At 37.4% G+C, this 13,092-nt stretch overlaps 1 protein-coding gene across 3 annotated transcripts in view; it reads left to right on the forward strand.

Moving 5' to 3' along the window:
* The window catches only part of ERICH1 (glutamate rich 1), a 68,865-nt gene that overhangs the window by 19,091 nt on the left and 36,682 nt on the right, over positions 1-13,092 (forward strand). The gene's annotated exons all lie outside the window — the stretch shown is intronic.

Here is a 13,092-nt window from a genome sequence, read left to right on the forward strand (position 1 = left end):
ATTATTTTTGGTATAATGTCTGCCAAACAGTGGGAAAACTAATTAAAACCTGAGCAGAGTTGTAGCTGTAATTAAAAGCATACCCACATGTTGGAGGGAGTGGGTGATTCAGCACTACTTATCATCATGTTAAAACAGAAGTCCAGGTGCATATGTACGCAAGAGAAGACAAGTATAATCAATTCAGGCAGTATGTTGGTACTAAAAAGCATTATTTTCAGCTTACATGGATGGAATTAAAGTGACCTGTAAATATTTGGACAKGTAAGTAAAAGTCCTGTTTCAAATGGACTATAAAATGAGGGCTGTGGAAACCCAAAGGTGGGGTTGTAAAATGGGTAACTGCTGATATTTGTGAGTGATAGGCTCAGCACTTACACATAGAATGAGCATGAAGTGCTTTGTATTGTAGTTTGCCTAAAATCAAGTCATTGACCTGGGCCTTTTTTTTTTTTTTTGGCCTGTGTACTGTGAATATTCAGTACTATCTGGTAGTATTATAGAATAGAATTTGAATCTAAGARTCTGAGTAATACAGAATAGAATCTGTTTTGGAGTAAATGAATGTAATATGAGTACTTCACAAAGAGTCTTACACTGCATTTGAAGTTGGAGGTAGAACTGARAATAATGTGAATATTCTGGAAAGTCATTTGACAGTCTCAATTAGGGGCTAGAAGTTTTTGTTTAATTCTGTTTTGAGGTGTACATGTATGGATTTTTACTACTACTTTATCACAGTTATGTTTCCAGGTCCTCCTTATTGCTCTACCTTTCCCCCATCCCCTGGCATGCATACCAACTTACATATGTAAGTTCCTGTCAGTGAACAAAAATCTTTGCTATTCTATTTGGGCTATACTAAAGAAGCTACCGAGAATCTAAAAGTCTTCTGAACTCTGTGATGAATTTGGGGATAGTACTAGCAAAATGAAATGCAAAATGTTTTCCTGTGATAAAACATGCACTACTAGATTATCCTGGCTTTCTTCCCCTTTCATATTGATCAGTGTTGGTGGTCTGCTGTAGTAACCGAAAGGTAGGTGTTGTTTATATCTAGTGATACTGACACAGTATGTAACCTTTCAGAGATGACAGAGCTTTTAGAACCTGTAGTATAAAATAATAGAGTATGTCTCGGGGGGCGGGGAGGATCTTTTGCTAGGGCGGTTGTTCTGTCATGTGTTAGACAGACAAGGAAAAARTGATTGCAAATGTGGCTGGGGCAGGAGATCAAAATTTTGAGAAAAGTGAGCAAACTGAGTTGTATGATTAGAAACCTGGGCTACAGGAAAACAGATTTTTGTCTTGTTCGGGGATCTGCTTGGCATGAGCCAATAGAAGACTGCTCCAAATTGCAAAGGAGCTCAGGAGAGCTGACTAGTCTTCGAGAATAACCGCTTCAAAGCACAAGAATGCTCCATTCTAACATGTAGAAAACTGAGCAAGTGTGGCAGAATGCCTCACTGAGTTCAGATGCATGTCAGGGAGGGTTAGCTGAAACAAGGCAGGCAGAAGGGCAGTCTTCACTGTGGGAACAATCCCACGGTACCTGTAAAGTTAGAGGAGAGCAGGCCTTCTGTCAGTAACCAGGTTCATCCAACTGTTGCCAGGCAAATCAATAGTGGCAAGACAGGTGTGAGATCAAACCAGGAAGACAAATTTGTAAGGGTGTGTGACCTGGGACAGGCTGACAGATGTCACACAGGCAAGTGCAGCCTGTTCCAGGGTGCTCCCCAAGAGTTAACAAACCCGGATACACAATGACTGGAGCCACCACACTGGGTTGCTGTAGCCTCGGGGCATACCTTCTAATGACTCCCTGGTTGATAAGTCCAGACAAAGGAGAAGTGACAGGGCAGGCCCACGCCATAGACATCTTTATGCTGTGGAGCCATTTCCAGGAGAATGACCTGCTAATGGGCACACTGTTACTCACCTACCAGTGCTGTGGGCTGAGCAGGAGGTTACCTACTGATACATGGTTGACTAGAGGCTTACAGATTTTTGTGACTGTAGGCTGGCATTGCTTCGACCAGATATAAGACGAGAGTAAGCTACATAGGTTTGATGTGGACTTGAACCCAGAGTCAGCTAGCCTGTGGACCTGTCAGCGGGGATGCTGCTGATGTCAAAAGCGCAGTGAGGAGAATCCAAGGAAAACTAGACYGGAAGGGTGGCCTGTAAAGGGTGAGAGCTATTGCTGTATCATGCACATGTGATTTAACTATGGTTTTCTGATATGTTTATACACTTCAGTTCTGTTATATTTCTAGTTTTACTGTACTTCTAGCTTTGTTATAACCTCTCATCTCTAATAAATTCTCACACTTGACAGATGATGCTCTCTCATTCACTGCAACTGAACCTGGGAATCTGAAAGACTCCCAGATGCCCCTCTAGTGGTGCATCTCACAGCSGTGGTTGTAGTCCAGTTCAGACAGGGAAGGATGAGAGGCTCACCTTACATGCAGCTTTTGAGTAAAGGGAGGGGAGTCCTTGCTTTTTGCAAACAGCTCTTTCTTCACAATAGTCTGAATCGACAACTGCACCGTATCAGAGAGCTGGCCCTGAATGCAGGCAGCTAGGAGAGCTCAACTAAGGAATGGAGGATGTGTGTTCTGTGCCCGGACAACACAAAAAAGGAAATAACAGAAGGTAAAAGCAGACAGCAGCTATGCAAGAGCTGAGAATATAGACATTGCCGGAGTATGTTAGGATGGAGTTAGGAAAGCCAGAGCTCAACTAGAGTTGAAACTCGTGAGGAATGTGCAAGGCAACAAGAAGGGCAGGGAGAGCAAACTGAATGATAGGGATAATACGGAGCAGAAAAAAGCCTTAATTTTACTGTTACACATTTTTAGAGCCAACACTTAAGAACTAGATCAGTTTACTAGTATTGTACAGAATTTGAAAGCAAGATTGCCAAGGCCATGTACTCAGAGGCATCAACATATGATTGATGTTTCCACAGGCAGCAGCTGTAGCTTTTACTGTGAGGAGGGTTGTCTCTCAATCCGTGAATGAGTTAGGCTACCATGAATATTTCAACCCTTATTCAGCTCTTGAGCCACTTTATCAGCTGAAAGCTCGTTTTCTGGAAYGAAACATGGTACCCAGTAACCCATATTATTATGTTTCCACTCAATCTGCATGGAGCCATACTTGAAAAGATAATGTTCACTAAGCCCAAGGCAAAATATGCAAGAATCAAAGAAAACCTCTTCTTTCCATAGTGAAGTATGCTAGAGCTTCTAGAGAAGATGAATGACGTGCAACTAAAGTAAAACAAAAAAAATGTTACCAGAACCTATACAGGGAACTTTGTTGGCGAGGAGTTTTAATAGAGAGGAACCTGCTGTGCTCTCTTCTGCTATAAATCCTTTAACAACCTTGTCATTGATATTGAATCTCAAGTGTTACAAAAGAACAACAACTTTAGGCAGTGTGAGTTAACAAGTCGTAGCCGTGGGTTCTGATCCTCTGGATACTTAAGATTCCAAATGTTAACTTGATCTCGAATGGGACAATATAAATGCAAGTATTTTCAGGATCAAGATCCAAAAGTATGACTTCTAAATTTTAGGGGTGCAGTTTCTATTATGCTTGAATACGCAGGTATTTAATGCAGTGCTGTAAATAGCATTCCAATAAATACAAAAATTGGAGGCTTTTAAGCTTGTGAGTACTTATAAAAGTGCTTTTTTTGATTTAAAATAACTGTTAAAGGCAAGTTGAACGTTGCTGAGTTCTATAGTAAGTTTTTTTCCACTTTATTTTACAAGGTGCTATTTAATGCCAGGGCATACGTAGACAACTTCAGACATATCAGCTTCATTTTTGTGAAATCCTCAGTCTGTTATTGACACTAAATTATTTCAATCCAACAAAATCTATTGAAGTACTTCATTGCATTCAGTCTAGGAAAGAATTCATATCTATACAAAAAACCTGTCATCTTTCATTCTCTATATGAAACTCAAGCTGCTGCTATTTAAATGGTCTCCCTTTTAATAGTTATGCCAAGAGCATTTTCATTCAGAAGAAGTTACTTAGAATAGTGTATGACCAAAAAATGAAGTTAATACCTTTGTCCTCCTTTTTCCAAGACTACATAAGGCTCCAARTCTTATAGACTATGTAAACATGCTTTTTCTTTTTCACTGCGCAATGGTACAAAATTATAACTTAAAGCTTTTGCAAAAATACTGACAAGTTTAAACTTAACCACAATCAGAGGATAATTAATTTATCTGTTTTCAAGTTTATGGACTGATTTCTCTTTTCCTACAAGTTTCTTTGTTACAGAGATACAAGTGTATCTCTTTATCTCTGTTAGTGAACAAGGGATGTGAGGTTTTTAGTTCGCATTAGTAGAAGGTCGGTGAGAGTGGAGCCCTTTCTGCACCACTGTAGTGTTTCCTTGCCTCAAATGGAAAACAAGCAGTGAGGAAGCTCAGTTAGTTTCTTGTTGGTTTCAAAAGCAGCCTGCTTGCTTTGCTGTGAACTTCCTAAATGAGGAACACTTTAACCTCCATGTTCTCTTTCCCGTGAGGTACATAACCTGCATCAGGATTCTAGATCRAAAGCTTTTGTTTATACCTCGTTCCTGATGCAGTGTTCCTGGAAGTAATCGAACAATCAGAGGGAGATGTACATTGTAAGGTCAGCTGAACTCTCTTGCACACACCTGCACCCTTCAGTGGGTGTTCAGATAGACCATACTTTATAAGGGAACCGTAGGTTCACTGTAGAAAAACGCATTTTCATCTTAAGAAATTACTCCATAGTTATGCTTGTGCCATGTGTCTTCACGCAGAGCTGATAAATATCCTGTTACTTATTTCCAAAGGACAATCGTCTCCAAATGGTATTAAATAACAATTTATAGCATAAGTTTACTGTTTTACCAACCTTTTGAAACTGTGCCTATCATTGTTCACTACGCAAAACAAACGGTTAACAAAGTACTGTTTTAGAAGAACAAAATAGATATCAAACAAATGAAAATGCAGCAAACTGAGATTTATGGGCAGCTTTCTGTCACAGTAAATGGGTGTAATGCAGGGCAAGCAAAACTCATGCAATTCTTTAAAGGCAAATCCCATTATAGACAGATGTGAGAAGGACAGGTAGCTAAGCTGTTACTAGCCACCTTGGTTACAGACAATCTTTTAATGTGGAAAAGTGTTACTTTACTGATTTTTATTTAGCATAGACTCCTAAAATAGGTGTGATGCTTCTAGGTTTTCTTGTGTTGTTATGCTTTTTTGAATAAGGGAAGAATTCCCCCCACTTCTGTCTTAGATGATCTCATCTATCACTTCACCAAGTATTTAAAGGCACTCTACCCTTTCCTGAGGATTAGAAGAGTGTTGCTAATAGATCCATGTTTGAGTGTATTGGTGTGTCCATCTTGGATCTTCTCAACAGTTTAGTTGTGAACTAAAAACGTTAACATGCTGCCTGGTTTTCAAGAACAGTTCTCAATTTCTAGAAGGCTCTGAGAAGAAAAACTGTGTACCTAAAGAATCTGGTAATGCTGGCAAGTGAATGTTGTTAATGTTGTGGGGCTGGGAGAAGGAGATGAGATATGTAAAAATGAATACATATTCCATTTAGTGGAATATGCTAGCAGAGGGAGCATTAGAAATGAAAGTTTAATGGCAGGCAGTTCCACATCCACTGGATGACTCTGTTTTTTTTTCAGTGTGCAGTAGTTCTTGCTTTCCTTTCCACTGGATTTTAATGCATGCGAACTGTCAAGACACTTTCTGTTGGAAGCCTGGATTTTTAAGAATAGCTTTTCTTTGAACTGCTAAGATACTTTTGAAACTTGTTTCTGTTTGGGGCTTTCTTTGTTTGTTTGTTTAATGAAGGAGAAAGTCTTCTAGCAGTCATTCTCATTTGCTCACTTTCATGTTTTCGTTAGGATTTTTATTTATGGTTTCAGAGAAGAAAACATCTCTGTTATATTGCTGCAGTAAAAATAAAACTACTCCAGTGAATGCTTTATATAATATAAATACAAATATAGGAGAATTTTTTAATTGTTTTTTTAACATTGAGGCTGCACTTATTAAATTGCTAGATACTCACCTCTAATACTATAGATTTTTGAATAGGCCATGATTATGCATGGTTTTCATTTCATTTTGAAAGAAGTGTTAATAATTCTAGCTAGTATCAGTCTATCAGAAGGAATTGTTTCATAACTGCCTCTACATAGTCTGGAACTAAAATGTACAATAACACTCAGAATAAGTGAAAAGAGAAAGAAAAATTAAGCCTTTGTGGCTGCTGATTAATCTTTTGAATCCTTGGGGGTGGGGGGGAAGGTGGTAGTTTTATTGAGGATGGAGGGAAGGGTGTGGAAATGCCACTTTTCTTCAAAACACTGAGACAAGGGTAATCACTTAAATCTTGACTCAGATTTTCTGAGAGAAATCACCTTTTTTCCTAAAAATAAACTTATAGCCCAAACTTCCCTTTTAGAGCATACTAGCACACAAGATGTAAATACTCTTTGGATTCTGGTTGTCCTAAATAAGACTCTTTTCTTATTCTACCATAATAGAGACTTGTTTAGCCTTAGATGAGTCTTTCTAAACAGTTCTTCCTTTGAAGAACCTGATTTTTCCATTGCAAGAGCTATAGTCCTTAATTTCAGTAGGTGTAAGAAAATACTTTTTTTTTGCTTTCAACATAACATTAGAGAGSGTCTAGATAAACAGCTGAGTAACTATATACTTTTGCCTAACTTCTAAATAGCTTAATTAGCCTGAGCCTTGCTGACAGGCAGAGTATTAAAAATAATGAGTGGAAAACTTGAAAGAAGCTCCTACAAATAGTAGGACTTAATTTTCCCTTCCTCCAACTAAGCTTGCCAATGTGCTTCCAAGTGCAGTGTTACAAATGCTTGAAAACTGCTCTATCTCAGAAAAGTTTTTGGCAAAGGATTAATTGTAAAAGTATTTCTGAGTATGAATGACTCATTTGGTTATAAACTGCATTTTGCATTCAAAGATTAGATTTGGGGGTTTTCGGGGGGGTTCTGCCCCTTGTTAGGGCAGGATCTACCTACAAAAGGGATCAATTTCAGGGTTGATATTTCTTTGAAGATCCTTAGTTTTGTAATTTCTTGCTGCTTTCAAATCTTGCTAATATATGGCATCTTATAGTATGTATTMAAACTAGACTTGGATGCATCTTCCTACAGATTTGCTAATTGTAGAATTGGCTTTTTTAATGGCCTTCTTAGTCTCAGGACTTTCCCTTGGTCAGAATTCTAAAAACCCCTGTTTAAGGGATTTGGGCTTACTGATTGGTGTTCAGCAACTTTGATTTTTATAAGAGGCTGAATTGCCTACCAGTAAGATGGGCAGTAGTCAGTTGTTCTGTGTAAAGCAATTTGTCCGTTGTTCCACTCTTGGCTTTTGTTTTTTCCCCCCTTCTGAAGAAGGATATTGAAATGCACAGAGACTCACCCAAACTACTTGATATATCTAAAAATAAGAGTTGATGAAGAAAAAGCTGAGCTAGTATTACTCCTAAATTTTAAATAAAAAAATAAGAAATTTCATGTAATGCTATGTAGGTAAACAAAATACTATTTARTCTATGTTCTTGGAATGAAAATGTGAATGTCCATCAATAGCAAAATATCTAAGCATTACTGTCCTCTATAAGGAGTTCCTGTTAGAATTCAATAGCTGTGACTTTTTTTCCTGTGTGTTCCAGCTCACTTTTTCCATGAATATTACGTTCTTGTTATGCTGTATTTCAGAAATTATCAGAATTAGGTCACCAGGACTGTGTCCTTGCAACTCTCATCCTGTCTTCCTTGAGTCATTATTTAATAGCAAACTTGAATTTGTAGCAGAAGTACCTAGAAGATAAAAACTTATGTGTAAAATATGTATGGACAGGACTCACTCTGCCAAGCTGATCGAATTGCCAAAGTGCATATGCTTAAGAAATTAAACTCTAGCAGTACACAATGCAGTAAACAGCTTTAAAAGATAGATTAAACAATTCAGGTTCATCTTAGCTGCTAATTACTCTGAAAAGCTATCTATTGTGAATAAGCTAAAATGCAATGGAGATTATAGTTATTACACAACAAAGTGCTGTCTCACTCTTCTCTAAAGGATTTAAAAATGCTCTAATTACATGTTTTGTTATAGTGGTGTTATACTGTGCAAATGGGACAAATATCCAAATATGAGTAATTTAACTAAAGAAACCAAGATCTTGTGACTGTGATGGAAATGGTACCCAGCTGGATTTCTAAGGTGATCAATATATGCTTGGGGGAATGTAGAGATTTGGGTTTGGGGACTTTTTTTTTTTTTTTTTTTTTTTTCCCCTTCCTCCTTCTCTATTTATATTGGGTAGGCTGCATGTACAATATCTGTAATTTCTGTCATTACAGAAACTGCCATGTAGTTCAGTCTTAAGTTTTCCTAGCAGTGCAGTTTTGTGGGGCTGTTTTTGATGTGTGTGTGTTTCTGTTTGACCTGTTCTTTCTCTTACAGTCTTTTCCCCCACTGCACACATGCAAACGCTTCTTTTTTTTGGTTACATCTTAATTTCAAATAGCTTAGCTTCCAGAGAGAGCTCTGATGGCTTCTGTGACAACTGAAAGCAGTTGAACAAATAGTTCATCTAATAGTATGTAGCACTTGCCTAATTGGAGTAGAAAATGCTAGCATTAGCTGTAAGTGTAAACAATATCTAAACCTAAATGTAGCCAGCTGCAGGAAAACTAATTATCTTGAAGTAAAACAGAAAATGGTTTGCATCTAAGAACTTGGTAAAATGGACTTTTTCAGCTGGGGAAGGAGTGGACTGGCCTGACAAATGAGGTTGAGGTGAATCCAGCTGTGTAGTAATTTGTGTGTGTGTGTGTGAACAATTTTGTTGTCCACCCTGCCTTCTTGTCTGGAGTTATTTTCAATACAGTGACCACAAAACAGGTTGTGTAAGATGTCTGCTGCCCCTTGGTACACTGGGGAATGCATTACTTAAAACTTTCACTGTGAAAACGGTAGTTACTTAAGAATCAAATTTGGTATTTTCTGATGATACACATGCTTACTTCCTACTTACCTTTCCCACCAACTGTACCCTTTCAACGCATCAGTTGAAATTAATGAAATTGCTGTGAACTTGGTTCAGTACCACGTTACAAACTAATGTTTTTTCATTAATGTATATTTTGTGCTTCTGTGATATGCATTATTTTTGCATATAAATAGGAATGGACTGTTAGATGACTTCCAATTGCTGAATAAAAAACAATTTTGAAAAAATTGGTTTAAAATTTTAAAATTTCTTTTTACTTCTGATGAGCACATCTGTTTACTTCCTGGATTAGTTTCAAATAAGTCATCACTTAATCGGTGAGGGTAATTAACTAACTGAAACATAGACATGGCCCTTTAGATTGAGTATTGCAGTGCTTTTAGGGGAAGGGGAGGGAAATTACACTGACAGGATTGTATTTGGCTTTTGGAGGGCACATTGAACTAATGAGATCTGTAGCACAAGGAGAAATAATGGAGTTAAGTGCTAACCTAACATTTTTAAGAGGCTTTATTCTCCTTTTATACAACTAGAATTCTTAGACATCTAACAAATATTGCCTGTAGACATATGCTAGGAAGCTTAGAAACACCAAAGCTGTAAAGTTATGTAAATGGCTTAACTCTTAGCTATGCTTGTTTCCTCATTACCTAATAAATCCAACTTTCACAAAATAAGGAAAAGCTTGTAAATTAGTTGTCTCGTGGTTAAAACAACTGTCCACTTGTAGTCGGATTCTGCTCTGAAATATGTTCTGTTATTTCTCTGTTGGACAGAGGAACCTCATGAGGTTCAACAAGGGCAAGTGCAGGGTCCTGCACCTAGAGAGGAATAACTCTATGTTCCAGTAGAGGCTGGGGGCTGATCTGCTGGAGAGCAGCTCTGCAGAGAAGGACCTGGGAGTGCTGGTGGATGACAAGTTGACCATGAGCCAGCAATGTGCCCTTGTGGCCAAGAAGGCCAATGGTATCCTGGGGTGCATTAGGAAGAGTGTTGCCAGCAGGCAGAGTGAGGTGATCCTGCTGCTCCAGTCAGCCCTGATGAAGATTCATCTGGAGTATTGTGTCCAGTGCTGGATTCCCCACTACAAGAGACATGGGGGTACTGGAGAGAGTCCAGCGTAGGGCTACAAGGAGGATCAGAGGGCTGGAGCATCTGCCCTACGAGGAGTGGATGGTGGGGAGTGAATTGGATGCTAATATTTATGAAAGAGATGAATTATTTTGGATTAGTTAAATAAGAAGACTTGGAGGCACTTCAGAGGGTTTCAATAATAGTAAATGATGTTTGTTAATATCTCTATAAAGCGGTTCTGTAATTTTGGGAGAGTTAAATGCCTACCTGCAGTGGTAGTTTTGTATAGGAAGAATTCGTAAACTGCTCCACCTAGCAAAGTCACACAAAATACCTGTAGTTAGTTGATGATTATCATTTCAGTAAAACAAACAACCAGTGGGAAGTGAATATCATTTCTTTATTAAGTTGCTTATTACCGTTACCATTTTTCTTCCTCTCTACCCGTACCAATACCTCAATTATTGAGAGAAGAAATCCTGCTGAAGACTGAGATTAAGCAGCAGGAATTATGCATGATACTGATAAAAAGAATTGTACTTTCTAGTGGCACAGGAAATTACTTGAGGTAAAGGGTTTTGTCTTTTTAGAAAGTATGTGAGTGTGCAAATGGAAAATAATTCTGTGCAAGTCAACCCTTGAGCAGATATGGATCATTGTATGCAATGTAATACCTTATGGCCCTAAAGTTATTCTCTCATACCTTACCATGGCAATCTAAAGCTACTATAACTGTTCAAGAACTGTTCAAGATGTTCAAGAACTTGGATATCAGCTGAACAAAAATATGGGTAAATTGCAGGAGTGGAGGGAAAGATATTCAGAATCGCCTGTGTTTTTTTTTTTTTTTTCTTTTTTTTTTTCCTAGTAATTTTCATACTGATGAAGGACAGTTTTTTGTCTTTACATTAGTACCTGGGAAGGTACCTGTTTCTCAGCGGCATGGCTAAGGAGGAACCTCAAGGTATGAATGTTCTAGAGTCTACCATAGTTGTTTAGTTGCTGATACCACCTTTGCTACACTCCGAGCTTATAAAGTATTTCCGGAGGACAGAGTTCTCTCTGTCCCTGGATTCAAATTCTCACTGTCTTCAAAGATACTTGTCCTGCTAGTCAACACAGGGGGAAAAGGTAATGTGTCTATATTGTGTGGGAATAAACAGGGGTTGGATGTGGTCATTGGGAAGTGATGTTCAAGTTAATAGAATTAAACATTTGTTGCTGGCTCCTTAGTTTTTGTGCTTTCTACTCCACAAATAACAATCATAAGGGAATGTTCAGCAACATCCTGCATGAGTAAAAAAGCTTAGCTTTTACGGTCTTAATTAGAGCTGGGGTCATCTTTTATACTCGAGTCAAAACCTGTGTACTCTGTTTTGTTCTTGGTCTGGTGTGTCTTCATTTTTAGACTCCTTGCAGAAAAAATGCTATCTACTATCACAGAACAAAGAGCTGCATTAGGAAGATGCCTGGTGGTGTCTTGAAGACTTACCACCGTTTTTTATTCCTTACTGAAAGGTCTGAATTACTAAGAGGTAAAAATGAAGTCTTCTATATGTGTCTTGACAACTATCTTAGCTTTTAAGGTAGTCATGCCTGACGGATGCCTCATTTTTTTTTTCTTTATCCAACATTCGAAACTTATCTCCACTGTTCAAAAGTTTATTGTGACCCTATTTTTTAAGAGCTTTTGAAAGATGGAAACGTTTCAATGATTAGACTATAGCTTTGCTCTTACATTTCATGCAATTTATATGCAATCTATCAAATATGGTATATACTTTTGTTTATGATATGGTAACAGTTTGAGTTGATGTATTGGATTAGCAAAGACTAAAGCATGATTTTTGGTTTACAAATGGCTTCAAGGCATGTACAGGGTAAAATGTCCTTTGGAGACTCCCACTTGAACAGAGTCTAAAAAAAAAAAAAGAAAAAAAAAATTTTGAATCATCATTCATTTATATAATAAAAGCTATTACTTTTCTTCTCTAGAAGATTAAGTGTTACAGTTTTCCCTTCAAAATTGTCATTCAAATACTTTATCCAAGAAAGTTATAGCTATCCCAGCATAAATGCTGCTATTTGCATTTAAGTGTTGTCATGATTAAATAATAGAAATCCTGAAGAGGCTTTTTTTTTTTTCTTTCTTTCTCTCTTTCAGCAAGCACAACTGTCTGAATCCTGTCACTGCTTATGAGGTTAAAGGTTTTAAGTTAGTTGTGACTACTGCAAATTGAGCTTAATATTTTCATGGGGTTTTTTTTGTTTGTTTTACAGAACTCATATGTAAGGGAGAAAAAAAGAGGTACAGAGGAGAAAAAAATATTTTTTTTTAATTGTTCAGAAGGGGATAACTCAGAAACATTCATAATCATTATTATTTAAAATTGTCACTGATTAATACTTACTTCATCATTAATGAACATGGAGAGAGGAAAAAATCAACCTAGCTACTGGCAGTTCGGTGATTTGGCATCATCTTAGTGAAACTGTTTTGCTGAAGAATTCTTATAAATTAATTTTCAATGGTATTTTCCCAAATCATGTAATTACTTTTCATCTTATTATTTGTTTAATTTCCTTTATTATGTGTTATAATAGTAATGGGTCATTCAGGAAGAGCTGTCAGTTTTTAATGTGTTCTCAAACAAAATGGTTGCATCCTGATATTGAAAGTAACTGTGATGCAGCTTGTCAGAAGTACCTTTAATGTTCTGAAATGTATTATTACAAATACCTAAGGTGATCGATCATGCCGAACCTTTATTTATTTTTATTTGAGAAATAGCTACGTGTCTGGTTAAGTGTGGTGTCTCAGTAGAAAGATGTCTGTCTGATTCAGGTAAACCAAAGTTATTTGATTAGAGAAACATACATTCCTACAGGATTTTTTATTTGTTGTTAGATTCAACTGCATTTTAAATACTT

The sequence above is a fragment of the Rhea americana genome, unplaced genomic scaffold, assembly GCF_003343005.1.
Source record: "Rhea americana isolate MKP2758 unplaced genomic scaffold, rheAme1 scaffold_199, whole genome shotgun sequence".
In the NCBI taxonomy this organism is placed as follows: Eukaryota; Metazoa; Chordata; class Aves; order Rheiformes; family Rheidae; genus Rhea; species Rhea americana.